General features: G+C 67.8%; 6 non-coding genes across 6 annotated transcripts; all 6 read left to right on the top strand.

Annotated features, from left to right (window-relative positions):
- Positions 1-1889: 1889 nt before the first annotated feature.
- On the top strand, positions 1890-2008 carry LOC129395110 (5S ribosomal RNA). The gene has a single exon (XR_008622594.2). It is a non-coding gene; the product is annotated as a 5S ribosomal RNA (ribosomal RNA).
- A 2123-nt stretch (positions 2009-4131) lies between these two features.
- LOC129395111 (5S ribosomal RNA) lies at positions 4132-4250 on the top strand. Its single transcript, XR_008622595.2, has one exon. It is a non-coding gene; the product is annotated as a 5S ribosomal RNA (ribosomal RNA).
- A 2123-nt stretch (positions 4251-6373) lies between these two features.
- On the top strand, positions 6374-6492 carry LOC129395090 (5S ribosomal RNA). Its single transcript, XR_008622571.1, has one exon. It is a non-coding gene; the product is annotated as a 5S ribosomal RNA (ribosomal RNA).
- A 2123-nt stretch (positions 6493-8615) lies between these two features.
- LOC129395105 (5S ribosomal RNA) lies at positions 8616-8734 on the top strand. Its single transcript, XR_008622590.1, has one exon. It is a non-coding gene; the product is annotated as a 5S ribosomal RNA (ribosomal RNA).
- Positions 8735-10856: 2122 nt separating this feature from the next.
- On the top strand, positions 10857-10975 carry LOC134729941 (5S ribosomal RNA). The gene has a single exon (XR_010111513.1). It is a non-coding gene; the product is annotated as a 5S ribosomal RNA (ribosomal RNA).
- Positions 10976-13098: 2123 nt separating this feature from the next.
- LOC134729942 (5S ribosomal RNA) lies at positions 13099-13217 on the top strand. Its single transcript, XR_010111514.1, has one exon. It is a non-coding gene; the product is annotated as a 5S ribosomal RNA (ribosomal RNA).
- The last annotated feature ends 548 nt before the right edge of the window (positions 13218-13765 follow it).

Raw genomic sequence — 13765 nt, forward strand, 5'->3', positions numbered from 1 at the left:
GGTCTCGAGCTCCTGACCTCGTGATCCACCCGCCTCGGCCTCCCAGAGTGCTGGGATTACAGGCGGGAGCCACCGCGCCCGCCCGGCCTGCTGTAGGCTCTTTTGGCTTCCCCGCTGCCTCCCTTCCCCCTACAGTCGCCATGCTTGCCAACCTCCCCTGACTCTGCTCCCCCTTTACCGCCCACCTACACCCCCGCCGCAGCCGCAGCCGGGGTCCTCCTCCTGGGGCTCCGCCCCTACTGCACGCCGGGCAGCAGCATCCCACCGCTTCCGCCTCGCCGCCGCCCCGCCAGGAGCCCGGCTCCAGCCTGGGAGGGCAGCGGGCCGGACCCCAAAGGCGCAGCCGCGGGTTCCCTGCCGTTCGCGGTACCTTCCCGCTCCCGGAACGCCCAGGCGATTCCATTCACCCGTCGGGCGCCGTCGTCGCACCCTTCCAAACCGGGGGAAGGGGCGGGCAGGGGCAGCGGGAACCACAGACGCCAGCCAAGACCTCGGCTCCAGAACGCATGGGCTGCTTTACCCGGGGGAAGGGCATTGCTTCGCCAGCCACCAGGAAAACAGTCCCTGTGCACCCGGGATTCCCAATGCCCCCCACTTCGTGTCGACGACTCCAGTCCCGAGGACACGCCGGAGACCCAGGCCTCCGGGCCCGCCCGGGGCCACGGCTCCCGCCAAACGGGCGGGCACGCTCTGCAAATCTCGGGGCCCGCCGCAAGGCACCCAGAGCACAGGGAGGTGCCAAGAAAGGCAGGAGCCTACGAAACCCACCTCCAAAGCAAGCAATTCATCCAAGAAAAAGCCCGTCTCCGCGCTCCGTTGCTCCTCTCGCACGGACCGCCTGGCCCGCGTGCTCTGGCGCAGCCCAAGCCCCCTCCACCCTGCCCCGGCCTGCTCAAGAGGGCGCTGCCTAACGGAGCCGGGCGCTTCCTCTCTAAGGCTCTATCGCTCTCGCTCTCTAGCTCCCTCCGCCTCTCTCTTCTAGGTTTCCCCCTGGACCTCGCGCTACTTCTGTCGTTTTCCCTCTGTCTCTCTGTCTCTCTCTCTCTCTCTTTCTCTGTCCCTCTCTCTTTCTCAGCCTCTCTGTCTGTCTCCTTCCCTCTCGCCCTCGCCTGTCTCTCTCGATCGCTGTCTCTCTCCCTCCCTCAGTTTCTATCTCTCCATCCATCTCGTCCTTGCTCTCCTCCAAGCCGCGTGTGTGTGTGCGTGCGCGCGCGTGCGTGTGCGTGCGTGTGTGTCTGTGTCTGTGTGTGTGTCTGTGTGTGTGTGTCCGCGCGAGCGCGTGCGAGCGCGCCCGCGTGTTGTCTCTGTGTGGGGGAGTGGATTTGCTCCTGGTGGTGGTGGGGTGTGTCTGGGTTTCTCTCAGGCCCTCTCACCCGAGATCAGGCCGCCGCCTCTAGTGCCAGCGCGGGGCAAAACAGGGCCACCCCCCGACCGGCTACACCCCACGCCCTCTTGCCCCCCGGCCGGGTCTTGGTCGGGACAAGCGACCGTGGTGGGGGCGTTGTGAGAGAAAGGCCCCGCGCGGCTGGGCCGGCTGTTCGCCTTGGGCCAGCCCTGACGGCTCTGGGTGGGTGGGGCAAGAGGGGGCCTCGCAGGAGCCCCTGTGCGGCGAGGGATCCAGAACGCTGCCTCCGCGACAGGGCGGAGGACCGGAGGGCGTCCCAGGATCGTGGGCCCTGGGCCCTGACGCCTCGGAGCACTCCCTGCTCCGAGCGGGCCCGATGTGGTGGAAGCTCGGGAGCGCGGGAGCCGGGGGGAAGGCCGCGGGCCAGCGGCTCGGGGGTCCCCGATCCGAGCCCCGCGGCCCCGGGCTGGCGGTGACGGCCGCAATCCGGCGGGCACGGCCGGGCCGGGCCGGGCTCTTGGGGCAGCCAGGCGCCTCCTTCGGCGTCTACGGCCATACCACCCTGAACGCGCCCGATCTCGTCTGATCTCGGAAGCTAAGCAGGGTCGGGCCTGGTTAGTACTTGGATGGGAGACCGCCTGGGAATACCGGGTGCTGTAGGCTTTTTCTTTGGCTTTTTGCTTTTTCTTTCCTTTTCTTCCAGACGGAGTCTCGCTCTGTCGCCCAGGCTGGAGTGCAGTGGCGCCATCTCGGCTCACTGCAAGCTCCGCCTCCCGGGCTCACGCCATTCCCCGGCCTCAGCCTCCCGAGTAGCTGGGCCTACAGGCGCCCGCCACCACGCCCGGCTAATTTTTTCTATTTTTCCTAGAGACGGGGTTTCACCCTGTCAGCCGGGATGGTCTCGAGCTCCTGACCTCGTGATCCACCCGCCTCGGCCTCCCAGAGTGCTGGGATTACAGGCGGGAGCCACCGCGCCCGCCCGGCCTGCTGTAGGCTCTTTTGGCTTCCCCGCTGCCTCCCTTCCCCCTACAGTCGCCATGCTTGCCAACCTCCCCTGACTCTGCTCTCCCTTTACCGCCCACCTACACCCCCGCCGCAGCCGCAGCCGGGGTCCTCCTCCTGGGGCTCCGCCCCTACTGCACGCCGGGCAGCAGCATCCCACCGCTTCCGCCTCGCCGCCGCCCCGCCAGGAGCCCGGCTCCAGCCTGGGAGGGCAGCGGGCCGGACCCCAAAGGCGCAGCCGCGGGTTCCCTGCCGTTCGCGGTACCTTCCCGCTCCCGGAACGCCCAGGCGATTCCATTCACCCGTCGGGCGCCGTCGTCGCACCCTTCCAAACCGGGGGAAGGGGCGGGCAGGGGCAGCGGGAACCACAGACGCCAGCCAAGACCTCGGCTCCAGAACGCATGGGCTGCTTTACCCGGGGGAAGGGCATTGCTTCGCCAGCCACCAGGAAAACAGTCCCTGTGCACCCGGGATTCCCAATGCCCCCCACTTCGTGTCGACGACTCCAGTCCCGAGGACACGCCGGAGACCCAGGCCTCCGGGCCCGCCCGGGGCCACGGCTCCCGCCAAACGGGCGGGCACACTCTGCAAATCTCGGGGCCCGCCGCAAGGCACCCAGAGCACAGGGAGGTGCCAAGAAAGGCAGGAGCCTACGAAACCCACCTCCAAAGCAAGCAATTCATCCAAGAAAAAGCCCGTCTCCGCGCTCCGTTGCTCCTCTCGCACGGACCGCCTGGCCCGCGTGTTCTGGCGCAGCCCAAGCCCCCTCCACCCTGCCCCGGCCTGCTCAAGAGGGCGCTGCCTAACGGAGCCGGGCGCTTCCTCTCTAAGGCTCTATCGCTCTCGCTCTCTAGCTCCCTCCGCCTCTCTCTTCTAGGTTTCCCCCTGGACCTCGCGCTACTTCTGTCGTTTTCCCTCTGTCTCTCTGTCTCTCTCTCTCTCTCTTTCTCTGTCCCTCTCTCTTTCTCAGCCTCTCTGTCTGTCTCCTTCCCTCTCGCCCTCGCCTGTCTCTCTCGATCGCTGTCTCTCTCCCTCCCTCAGTTTCTATCTCTCCATCCATCTCGTCCTTGCTCTCCTCCAAGCCGCGTGTGTGTGTGCGTGCGCGCGCGTGCGTGTGCGTGCGTGTGTGTCTGTGTCTGTGTGTGTGTCTGTGTGTGTGTGTCCGCGCGAGCGCGTGCGAGCGCGCCCGCGTGTTGTCTCTGTGTGGGGGAGTGGATTTGCTCCTGGTGGTGGTGGGGTGTGTCTGGGTTTCTCTCAGGCCCTCTCACCCGAGATCAGGCCGCCGCCTCTAGTGCCAGCGCGGGGCAAAACAGGGCCACCCCCCGACCGGCTACACCCCACGCCCTCTTGCCCCCCGGCCGGGTCTTGGTCGGGACAAGCGACCGTGGTGGGGGCGTTGTGAGAGAAAGGCCCCGCGCCGCTGGGCCGGCTGTTCGCCTTGGGCCAGCCCTGACGGCTCTGGGTGGGTGGGGCAAGAGGGGGCCTCGCAGGAGCCCCTGTGCGGCGAGGGATCCAGAACGCTGCCTCCGCGACAGGGCGGAGGACCGGAGGGCGTCCCAGGATCGTGGGCCCTGGGCCCTGACGCCTCGGAGCACTCCCTGCTCCGAGCGGGCCCGATGTGGTGGAAGCTCGGGAGCGCGGGAGCCGGGGGGAAGGCCGCGGGCCAGCGGCTCGGGGGTCCCCGATCCGAGCCCCGCGGCCCCGGGCTGGCGGTGACGGCCGCAATCCGGCGGGCACGGCCGGGCCGGGCCGGGCTCTTGGGGCAGCCAGGCGCCTCCTTCGGCGTCTACGGCCATACCACCCTGAACGCGCCCGATCTCGTCTGATCTCGGAAGCTAAGCAGGGTCGGGCCTGGTTAGTACTTGGATGGGAGACCGCCTGGGAATACCGGGTGCTGTAGGCTTTTTCTTTGGCTTTTTGCTTTTTCTTTCCTTTTCTTCCAGACGGAGTCTCGCTCTGTCGCCCAGGCTGGAGTGCAGTGGCGCCATCTCGGCTCACTGCAAGCTCCGCCTCCCGGGCTCACGCCATTCCCCGGCCTCAGCCTCCCGAGTAGCTGGGCCTACAGGCGCCCGCCACCACGCCCGGCTAATTTTTTCTATTTTTCCTAGAGACGGGGTTTCACCCTGTCAGCCGGGATGGTCTCGAGCTCCTGACCTCGTGATCCACCCGCCTCGGCCTCCCAGAGTGCTGGGATTACAGGCGGGAGCCACCGCGCCCGCCCGGCCTGCTGTAGGCTCTTTTGGCTTCCCCGCTGCCTCCCTTCCCCCTACAGTCGCCATGCTTGCCAACCTCCCCTGACTCTGCTCCCCCTTTACCGCCCACCTACACCCCCGCCGCAGCCGCAGCCGGGGTCCTCCTCCTGGGGCTCCGCCCCTACTGCACGCCGGGCAGCAGCATCCCACCGCTTCCGCCTCGCCGCCGCCCCGCCAGGAGCCCGGCTCCAGCCTGGGAGGGCAGCGGGCCGGACCCCAAAGGCGCAGCCGCGGGTTCCCTGCCGTTCGCGGTACCTTCCCGCTCCCGGAACGCCCAGGCGATTCCATTCACCCGTCGGGCGCCGTCGTCGCACCCTTCCAAACCGGGGGAAGGGGCGGGCAGGGGCAGCGGGAACCACAGACGCCAGCCAAGACCTCGGCTCCAGAACGCATGGGCTGCTTTACCCGGGGGAAGGGCATTGCTTCGCCAGCCACCAGGAAAACAGTCCCTGTGCACCCGGGATTCCCAATGCCCCCCACTTCGTGTCGACGACTCCAGTCCCGAGGACACGCCGGAGACCCAGGCCTCCGGGCCCGCCCGGGGCCACGGCTCCCGCCAAACGGGCGGGCACGCTCTGCAAATCTCGGGGCCCGCCGCAAGGCACCCAGAGCACAGGGAGGTGCCAAGAAAGGCAGGAGCCTACGAAACCCACCTCCAAAGCAAGCAATTCATCCAAGAAAAAGCCCGTCTCCGCGCTCCGTTGCTCCTCTCGCACGGACCGCCTGGCCCGCGTGCTCTGGCGCAGCCCAAGCCCCCTCCACCCTGCCCCGGCCTGCTCAAGAGGGCGCTGCCTAACGGAGCCGGGCGCTTCCTCTCTAAGGCTCTATCGCTCTCGCTCTCTAGCTCCCTCCGCCTCTCTCTTCTAGGTTTCCCCCTGGACCTCGCGCTACTTCTGTCGTTTTCCCTCTGTCTCTCTGTCTCTCTCTCTCTCTCTTTCTCTGTCCCTCTCTCTTTCTCAGCCTCTCTGTCTGTCTCCTTCCCTCTCGCCCTCGCCTGTCTCTCTCGATCGCTGTCTCTCTCCCTCCCTCAGTTTCTATCTCTCCATCCATCTCGTCCTTGCTCTCCTCCAAGCCGCGTGTGTGTGTGCGTGCGCGCGCGTGCGTGTGCGTGCGTGTGTGTCTGTGTCTGTGTGTGTGTCTGTGTGTGTGTGTCCGCGCGAGCGCGTGCGAGCGCGCCCGCGTGTTGTCTCTGTGTGGGGGAGTGGATTTGCTCCTGGTGGTGGTGGGGTGTGTCTGGGTTTCTCTCAGGCCCTCTCACCCGAGATCAGGCCGCCGCCTCTAGTGCCAGCGCGGGGCAAAACAGGGCCACCCCCCGACCGGCTACACCCCACGCCCTCTTGCCCCCCGGCCGGGTCTTGGTCGGGACAAGCGACCGTGGTGGGGGCGTTGTGAGAGAAAGGCCCCGCGCGGCTGGGCCGGCTGTTCGCCTTGGGCCAGCCCTGACGGCTCTGGGTGGGTGGGGCAAGAGGGGGCCTCGCAGGAGCCCCTGTGCGGCGAGGGATCCAGAACGCTGCCTCCGCGACAGGGCGGAGGACCGGAGGGCGTCCCAGGATCGTGGGCCCTGGGCCCTGACGCCTCGGAGCACTCCCTGCTCCGAGCGGGCCCGATGTGGTGGAAGCTCGGGAGCGCGGGAGCCGGGGGGAAGGCCGCGGGCCAGCGGCTCGGGGGTCCCCGATCCGAGCCCCGCGGCCCCGGGCTGGCGGTGACGGCCGCAATCCGGCGGGCACGGCCGGGCCGGGCCGGGCTCTTGGGGCAGCCAGGCGCCTCCTTCGGCGTCTACGGCCATACCACCCTGAACGCGCCCGATCTCGTCTGATCTCGGAAGCTAAGCAGGGTCGGGCCTGGTTAGTACTTGGATGGGAGACCGCCTGGGAATACCGGGTGCTGTAGGCTTTTTCTTTGGCTTTTTGCTTTTTCTTTCCTTTTCTTCCAGACGGAGTCTCGCTCTGTCGCCCAGGCTGGAGTGCAGTGGCGCCATCTCGGCTCACTGCAAGCTCCGCCTCCCGGGCTCACGCCATTCCCCGGCCTCAGCCTCCCGAGTAGCTGGGCCTACAGGCGCCCGCCACCACGCCCGGCTAATTTTTTCTATTTTTCCTAGAGACGGGGTTTCACCCTGTCAGCCGGGATGGTCTCGAGCTCCTGACCTCGTGATCCACCCGCCTCGGCCTCCCAGAGTGCTGGGATTACAGGCGGGAGCCACCGCGCCCGCCCGGCCTGCTGTAGGCTCTTTTGGCTTCCCCGCTGCCTCCCTTCCCCCTACAGTCGCCATGCTTGCCAACCTCCCCTGACTCTGCTCTCCCTTTACCGCCCACCTACACCCCCGCCGCAGCCGCAGCCGGGGTCCTCCTCCTGGGGCTCCGCCCCTACTGCACGCCGGGCAGCAGCATCCCACCGCTTCCGCCTCGCCGCCGCCCCGCCAGGAGCCCGGCTCCAGCCTGGGAGGGCAGCGGGCCGGACCCCAAAGGCGCAGCCGCGGGTTCCCTGCCGTTCGCGGTACCTTCCCGCTCCCGGAACGCCCAGGCGATTCCATTCACCCGTCGGGCGCCGTCGTCGCACCCTTCCAAACCGGGGGAAGGGGCGGGCAGGGGCAGCGGGAACCACAGACGCCAGCCAAGACCTCGGCTCCAGAACGCATGGGCTGCTTTACCCGGGGGAAGGGCATTGCTTCGCCAGCCACCAGGAAAACAGTCCCTGTGCACCCGGGATTCCCAATGCCCCCCACTTCGTGTCGACGACTCCAGTCCCGAGGACACGCCGGAGACCCAGGCCTCCGGGCCCGCCCGGGGCCACGGCTCCCGCCAAACGGGCGGGCACACTCTGCAAATCTCGGGGCCCGCCGCAAGGCACCCAGAGCACAGGGAGGTGCCAAGAAAGGCAGGAGCCTACGAAACCCACCTCCAAAGCAAGCAATTCATCCAAGAAAAAGCCCGTCTCCGCGCTCCGTTGCTCCTCTCGCACGGACCGCCTGGCCCGCGTGTTCTGGCGCAGCCCAAGCCCCCTCCACCCTGCCCCGGCCTGCTCAAGAGGGCGCTGCCTAACGGAGCCGGGCGCTTCCTCTCTAAGGCTCTATCGCTCTCGCTCTCTAGCTCCCTCCGCCTCTCTCTTCTAGGTTTCCCCCTGGACCTCGCGCTACTTCTGTCGTTTTCCCTCTGTCTCTCTGTCTCTCTCTCTCTCTCTTTCTCTGTCCCTCTCTCTTTCTCAGCCTCTCTGTCTGTCTCCTTCCCTCTCGCCCTCGCCTGTCTCTCTCGATCGCTGTCTCTCTCCCTCCCTCAGTTTCTATCTCTCCATCCATCTCGTCCTTGCTCTCCTCCAAGCCGCGTGTGTGTGTGCGTGCGCGCGCGTGCGTGTGCGTGCGTGTGTGTCTGTGTCTGTGTGTGTGTCTGTGTGTGTGTGTCCGCGCGAGCGCGTGCGAGCGCGCCCGCGTGTTGTCTCTGTGTGGGGGAGTGGATTTGCTCCTGGTGGTGGTGGGGTGTGTCTGGGTTTCTCTCAGGCCCTCTCACCCGAGATCAGGCCGCCGCCTCTAGTGCCAGCGCGGGGCAAAACAGGGCCACCCCCCGACCGGCTACACCCCACGCCCTCTTGCCCCCCGGCCGGGTCTTGGTCGGGACAAGCGACCGTGGTGGGGGCGTTGTGAGAGAAAGGCCCCGCGCGGCTGGGCCGGCTGTTCGCCTTGGGCCAGCCCTGACGGCTCTGGGTGGGTGGGGCAAGAGGGGGCCTCGCAGGAGCCCCTGTGCGGCGAGGGATCCAGAACGCTGCCTCCGCGACAGGGCGGAGGACCGGAGGGCGTCCCAGGATCGTGGGCCCTGGGCCCTGACGCCTCGGAGCACTCCCTGCTCCGAGCGGGCCCGATGTGGTGGAAGCTCGGGAGCGCGGGAGCCGGGGGGAAGGCCGCGGGCCAGCGGCTCGGGGGTCCCCGATCCGAGCCCCGCGGCCCCGGGCTGGCGGTGACGGCCGCAATCCGGCGGGCACGGCCGGGCCGGGCCGGGCTCTTGGGGCAGCCAGGGGCCTCCTTCGGCGTCTACGGCCATACCACCCTGAACGCGCCCGATCTCGTCTGATCTCGGAAGCTAAGCAGGGTCGGGCCTGGTTAGTACTTGGATGGGAGACCGCCTGGGAATACCGGGTGCTGTAGGCTTTTTCTTTGGCTTTTTGCTTTTTCTTTCCTTTTCTTCCAGACGGAGTCTCGCTCTGTCGCCCAGGCTGGAGTGCAGTGGCGCCATCTCGGCTCACTGCAAGCTCCGCCTCCCGGGCTCACGCCATTCCTCGGCCTCAGCCTCCCGAGTAGCTGGGCCTACAGGCGCCCGCCACCACGCCCGGCTAATTTTTTCTATTTTTCCTAGAGACGGGGTTTCACCCTGTCAGCCGGGATGGTCTCGAGCTCCTGACCTCGTGATCCACCCGCCTCGGCCTCCCAGAGTGCTGGGATTACAGGCGGGAGCCACCGCGCCCGCCCGGCCTGCTGTAGGCTCTTTTGGCTTCCCCGCTGCCTCCCTTCCCCCTACAGTCGCCATGCTTGCCAACCTCCCCTGACTCTGCTCCCCCTTTACCGCCCACCTACACCCCCGCCGCAGCCGCAGCCGGGGTCCTCCTCCTGGGGCTCCGCCCCTACTGCACGCCGGGCAGCAGCATCCCACCGCTTCCGCCTCGCCGCCGCCCCGCCAGGAGCCCGGCTCCAGCCTGGGAGGGCAGCGGGCCGGACCCCAAAGGCGCAGCCGCGGGTTCCCTGCGTTCGCGGTACCTTCCCGCTCCCGGAACGCCCAGGCGATTCCATTCACCCGTCGGGCGCCGTCGTCGCACCCTTCCAAACCGGGGGAAGGGGCGGGCAGGGGCAGCGGGAACCACAGACGCCAGCCAAGACCTCGGCTCCAGAACGCATGGGCTGCTTTACCCGGGGGAAGGGCATTGCTTCGCCAGCCACCAGGAAAACAGTCCCTGTGCACCCGGGATTCCCAATGCCCCCCACTTCGTGTCGACGACTCCAGTCCCGAGGACACGCCGGAGACCCAGGCCTCCGGGCCCGCCCGGGGCCACGGCTCCCGCCAAACGGGCGGGCACGCTCTGCAAATCTCGGGGCCCGCCGCAAGGCACCCAGAGCACAGGGAGGTGCCAAGAAAGGCAGGAGCCTACGAAACCCACCTCCAAAGCAAGCAATTCATCCAAGAAAAAGCCCGTCTCCGCGCTCCGTTGCTCCTCTCGCACGGACCGCCTGGCCCGCGTGCTCTGGCGCAGCCCAAGCCCCCTCCACCCTGCCCCGGCCTGCTCAAGAGGGCGCTGCCTAACGGAGCCGGGCGCTTCCTCTCTAAGGCTCTATCGCTCTCGCTCTCTAGCTCCCTCCGCCTCTCTCTTCTAGGTTTCCCCCTGGACCTCGCGCTACTTCTGTCGTTTTCCCTCTGTCTCTCTGTCTCTCTCTCTCTCTCTTTCTCTGTCCCTCTCTCTTTCTCAGCCTCTCTGTCTGTCTCCTTCCCTCTCGCCCTCGCCTGTCTCTCTCGATCGCTGTCTCTCTCCCTCCCTCAGTTTCTATCTCTCCATCCATCTCGTCCTTGCTCTCCTCCAAGCCGCGTGTGTGTGTGCGTGCGCGCGCGTGCGTGTGCGTGCGTGTGTGTCTGTGTCTGTGTGTGTGTCTGTGTGTGTGTGTCCGCGCGAGCGCGTGCGAGCGCGCCCGCGTGTTGTCTCTGTGTGGGGGAGTGGATTTGCTCCTGGTGGTGGTGGGGTGTGTCTGGGTTTCTCTCAGGCCCTCTCACCCGAGATCAGGCCGCCGCCTCTAGTGCCAGCGCGGGGCAAAACAGGGCCACCCCCCGACCGGCTACACCCCACGCCCTCTTGCCCCCCGGCCGGGTCTTGGTCGGGACAAGCGACCGTGGTGGGGGCGTTGTGAGAGAAAGGCCCCGCGCGGCTGGGCCGGCTGTTCGCCTTGGGCCAGCCCTGACGGCTCTGGGTGGGTGGGGCAAGAGGGGGCCTCGCAGGAGCCCCTGTGCGGCGAGGGATCCAGAACGCTGCCTCCGCGACAGGGCGGAGGACCGGAGGGCGTCCCAGGATCGTGGGCCCTGGGCCCTGACGCCTCGGAGCACTCCCTGCTCCGAGCGGGCCCGATGTGGTGGAAGCTCGGGAGCGCGGGAGCCGGGGGGAAGGCCGCGGGCCAGCGGCTCGGGGGTCCCCGATCCGAGCCCCGCGGCCCCGGGCTGGCGGTGACGGCCGCAATCCGGCGGGCACGGCCGGGCCGGGCCGGGCTCTTGGGGCAGCCAGGCGCCTCCTTCGGCGTCTACGGCCATACCACCCTGAACGCGCCCGATCTCGTCTGATCTCGGAAGCTAAGCAGGGTCGGGCCTGGTTAGTACTTGGATGGGAGACCGCCTGGGAATACCGGGTGCTGTAGGCTTTTTCTTTGGCTTTTTGCTTTTTCTTTCCTTTTCTTCCAGACGGAGTCTCGCTCTGTCGCCCAGGCTGGAGTGCAGTGGCGCCATCTCGGCTCACTGCAAGCTCCGCCTCCCGGGCTCACGCCATTCCCCGGCCTCAGCCTCCCGAGTAGCTGGGCCTACAGGCGCCCGCCACCACGCCCGGCTAATTTTTTCTATTTTTCCTAGAGACGGGGTTTCACCCTGTCAGCCGGGATGGTCTCGAGCTCCTGACCTCGTGATCCACCCGCCTCGGCCTCCCAGAGTGCTGGGATTACAGGCGGGAGCCACCGCGCCCGCCCGGCCTGCTGTAGGCTCTTTTGGCTTCCCCGCTGCCTCCCTTCCCCCTACAGTCGCCATGCTTGCCAACCTCCCCTGACTCTGCTCCCCCTTTACCGCCCACCTACACCCCCGCCGCAGCCGCAGCCGGGGTCCTCCTCCTGGGGCTCCGCCCCTACTGCACGCCGGGCAGCAGCATCCCACCGCTTCCGCCTCGCCGCCGCCCCGCCAGGAGCCCGGCTCCAGCCTGGGAGGGCAGCGGGCCGGACCCCAAAGGCGCAGCCGCGGGTTCCCTGCCGTTCGCGGTACCTTCCCGCTCCCGGAACGCCCAGGCGATTCCATTCACCCGTCGGGCGCCGTCGTCGCACCCTTCCAAACCGGGGGAAGGGGCGGGCAGGGGCAGCGGGAACCACAGACGCCAGCCAAGACCTCGGCTCCAGAACGCATGGGCTGCTTTACCCGGGGGAAGGGCATTGCTTCGCCAGCCACCAGGAAAACAGTCCCTGTGCACCCGGGATTCCCAATGCCCCCCACTTCGTGTCGACGACTCCAGTCCCGAGGACACGCCGGAGACCCAGGCCTCCGGGCCCGCCCGGGGCCACGGCTCCCGCCAAACGGGCGGGCACGCTCTGCAAATCTCGGGGCCCGCCGCAAGGCACCCAGAGCACAGGGAGGTGCCAAGAAAGGCAGGAGCCTACGAAACCCACCTCCAAAGCAAGCAATTCATCCAAGAAAAAGCCCGTCTCCGCGCTCCGTTGCTCCTCTCGCACGGACCGCCTGGCCCGCGTGTTCTGGCGCAGCCCAAGCCCCCTCCACCCTGCCCCGGCCTGCTCAAGAGGGCGCTGCCTAACGGAGCCGGGCGCTTCCTCTCTAAGGCTCTATCGCTCTCGCTCTCTAGCTCCCTCCGCCTCTCTCTTCTAGGTTTCCCCCTGGACCTCGCGCTACTTCTGTCGTTTTCCCTCTGTCTCTCTGTCTCTCTCTCTCTCTCTTTCTCTGTCCCTCTCTCTTTCTCAGCCTCTCTGTCTGTCTCCTTCCCTCTCGCCCTCGCCTGTCTCTCTCGATCGCTGTCTCTCTCCCTCCCTCAGTTTCTATCTCTCCATCCATCTCGTCCTTGCTCTCCTCCAAGCCGCGTGTGTGTGTGCGTGCGCGCGCGTGCGTGTGCGTGCGTGTGTGTCTGTGTCTGTGTGTGTGTCTGTGTGTGTGTGTCCGCGCGAGCGCGTGCGAGCGCGCCCGCGTGTTGTCTCTGTGTGGGGGAGTGGATTTGCTCCTGGTGGTGGTGGGGTGTGTCTGGGTTTCTCTCAGGCCCTCTCACCCGAGATCAGGCCGCCGCCTCTAGTGCCAGCGCGGGGCAAAACAGGGCCACCCCCCGACCGGCTACACCCCACGCCCTCTTGCCCCCCGGCCGGGTCTTGGTCGGGACAAGCGACCGTGGTGGGGGCGTTGTGAGAGAAAGGCCCCGCGCGGCTGGGCCGGCTGTTCGCCTTGGGCCAGCCCTGACGGCTCTGGGTGGGTGGGGCAAGAGGGGGCCTCGCAGGAGCCCCTGTGCGGCGAGGGATCCAGAACGCTGCCTCCGCGACAGGGCGGAGGACCGGAGGGCGTCCCAGGATCGTGGGCCCTGGGCCCTGACGCCTCGGAGCACTCCCTGCTCCGAGCGGGCCCGATGTGGTGGAAGCTCGGGAGCGCGGGAGCCGGGGGGAAGGCCGCGGGCCAGCGGCTCGGGGGTCCCCGATCCGAGCCCCGCGGCCCCGGGCTGGCGGTGACGGCCGCAATCCGGCGGGCACGGCCGGGCCGGGCCGGGCTCTTGGGGCAGCCAGGCGCCTCCTTCGGCGTCTACGGCCATACCACCCTGAACGCGCCCGATCTCGTCTGATCTCGGAAGCTAAGCAGGGTCGGGCCTGGTTAGTACTTGGATGGGAGACCGCCTGGGAATACCGGGTGCTGTAGGCTTTTTCTTTGGCTTTTTGCTTTTTCTTTCCTTTTCTTCCAGACGGAGTCTCGCTCTGTCGCCCAGGCTGGAGTGCAGTGGCGCCATCTCGGCTCACTGCAAGCTCCGCCTCCCGGGCTCACGCCATTCCCCGGCCTCAGCCTCCCGAGTAGCTGGGCCTACAGGCGCCCGCCACCACGCCCGGCTAATTTTTTCTATTTTTCCTAGAGACGGGGTTTCACCCTGTCAGCCGGGATGGTCTCGAGCTCCTGACCTCGTGATCCACCCGCCTCGGCCTCCCAGAGTGCTGGGATTACAGGCGGGAGCCACCGCGCCCGCCCGGCCTGCTGTAGGCTCTTTTGGCTTCCCCGCTGCCTCCCTTCCCCCTACAGTCGCCATGCTTGCCAACCTCCCCTGACTCTGCTCCCCCTTTACCGCCCACCTACACCCCCGCCGCAGCCGCAGCCGGGGTCCTCCTCCTGGGGCTCCGCCCCTACTGCACGCCGGGCAGCAGCATCCCACCGCTTCCGCCTCGCCGCCGCCCCGCCAGGAGCCCGGCTCCAGCCTGGGA

Source organism: Pan paniscus, chromosome 1 (genome assembly GCF_029289425.2).
Source record: "Pan paniscus chromosome 1, NHGRI_mPanPan1-v2.0_pri, whole genome shotgun sequence".
Lineage (NCBI taxonomy): Eukaryota > Metazoa > Chordata > Mammalia > Primates > Hominidae > Pan > Pan paniscus.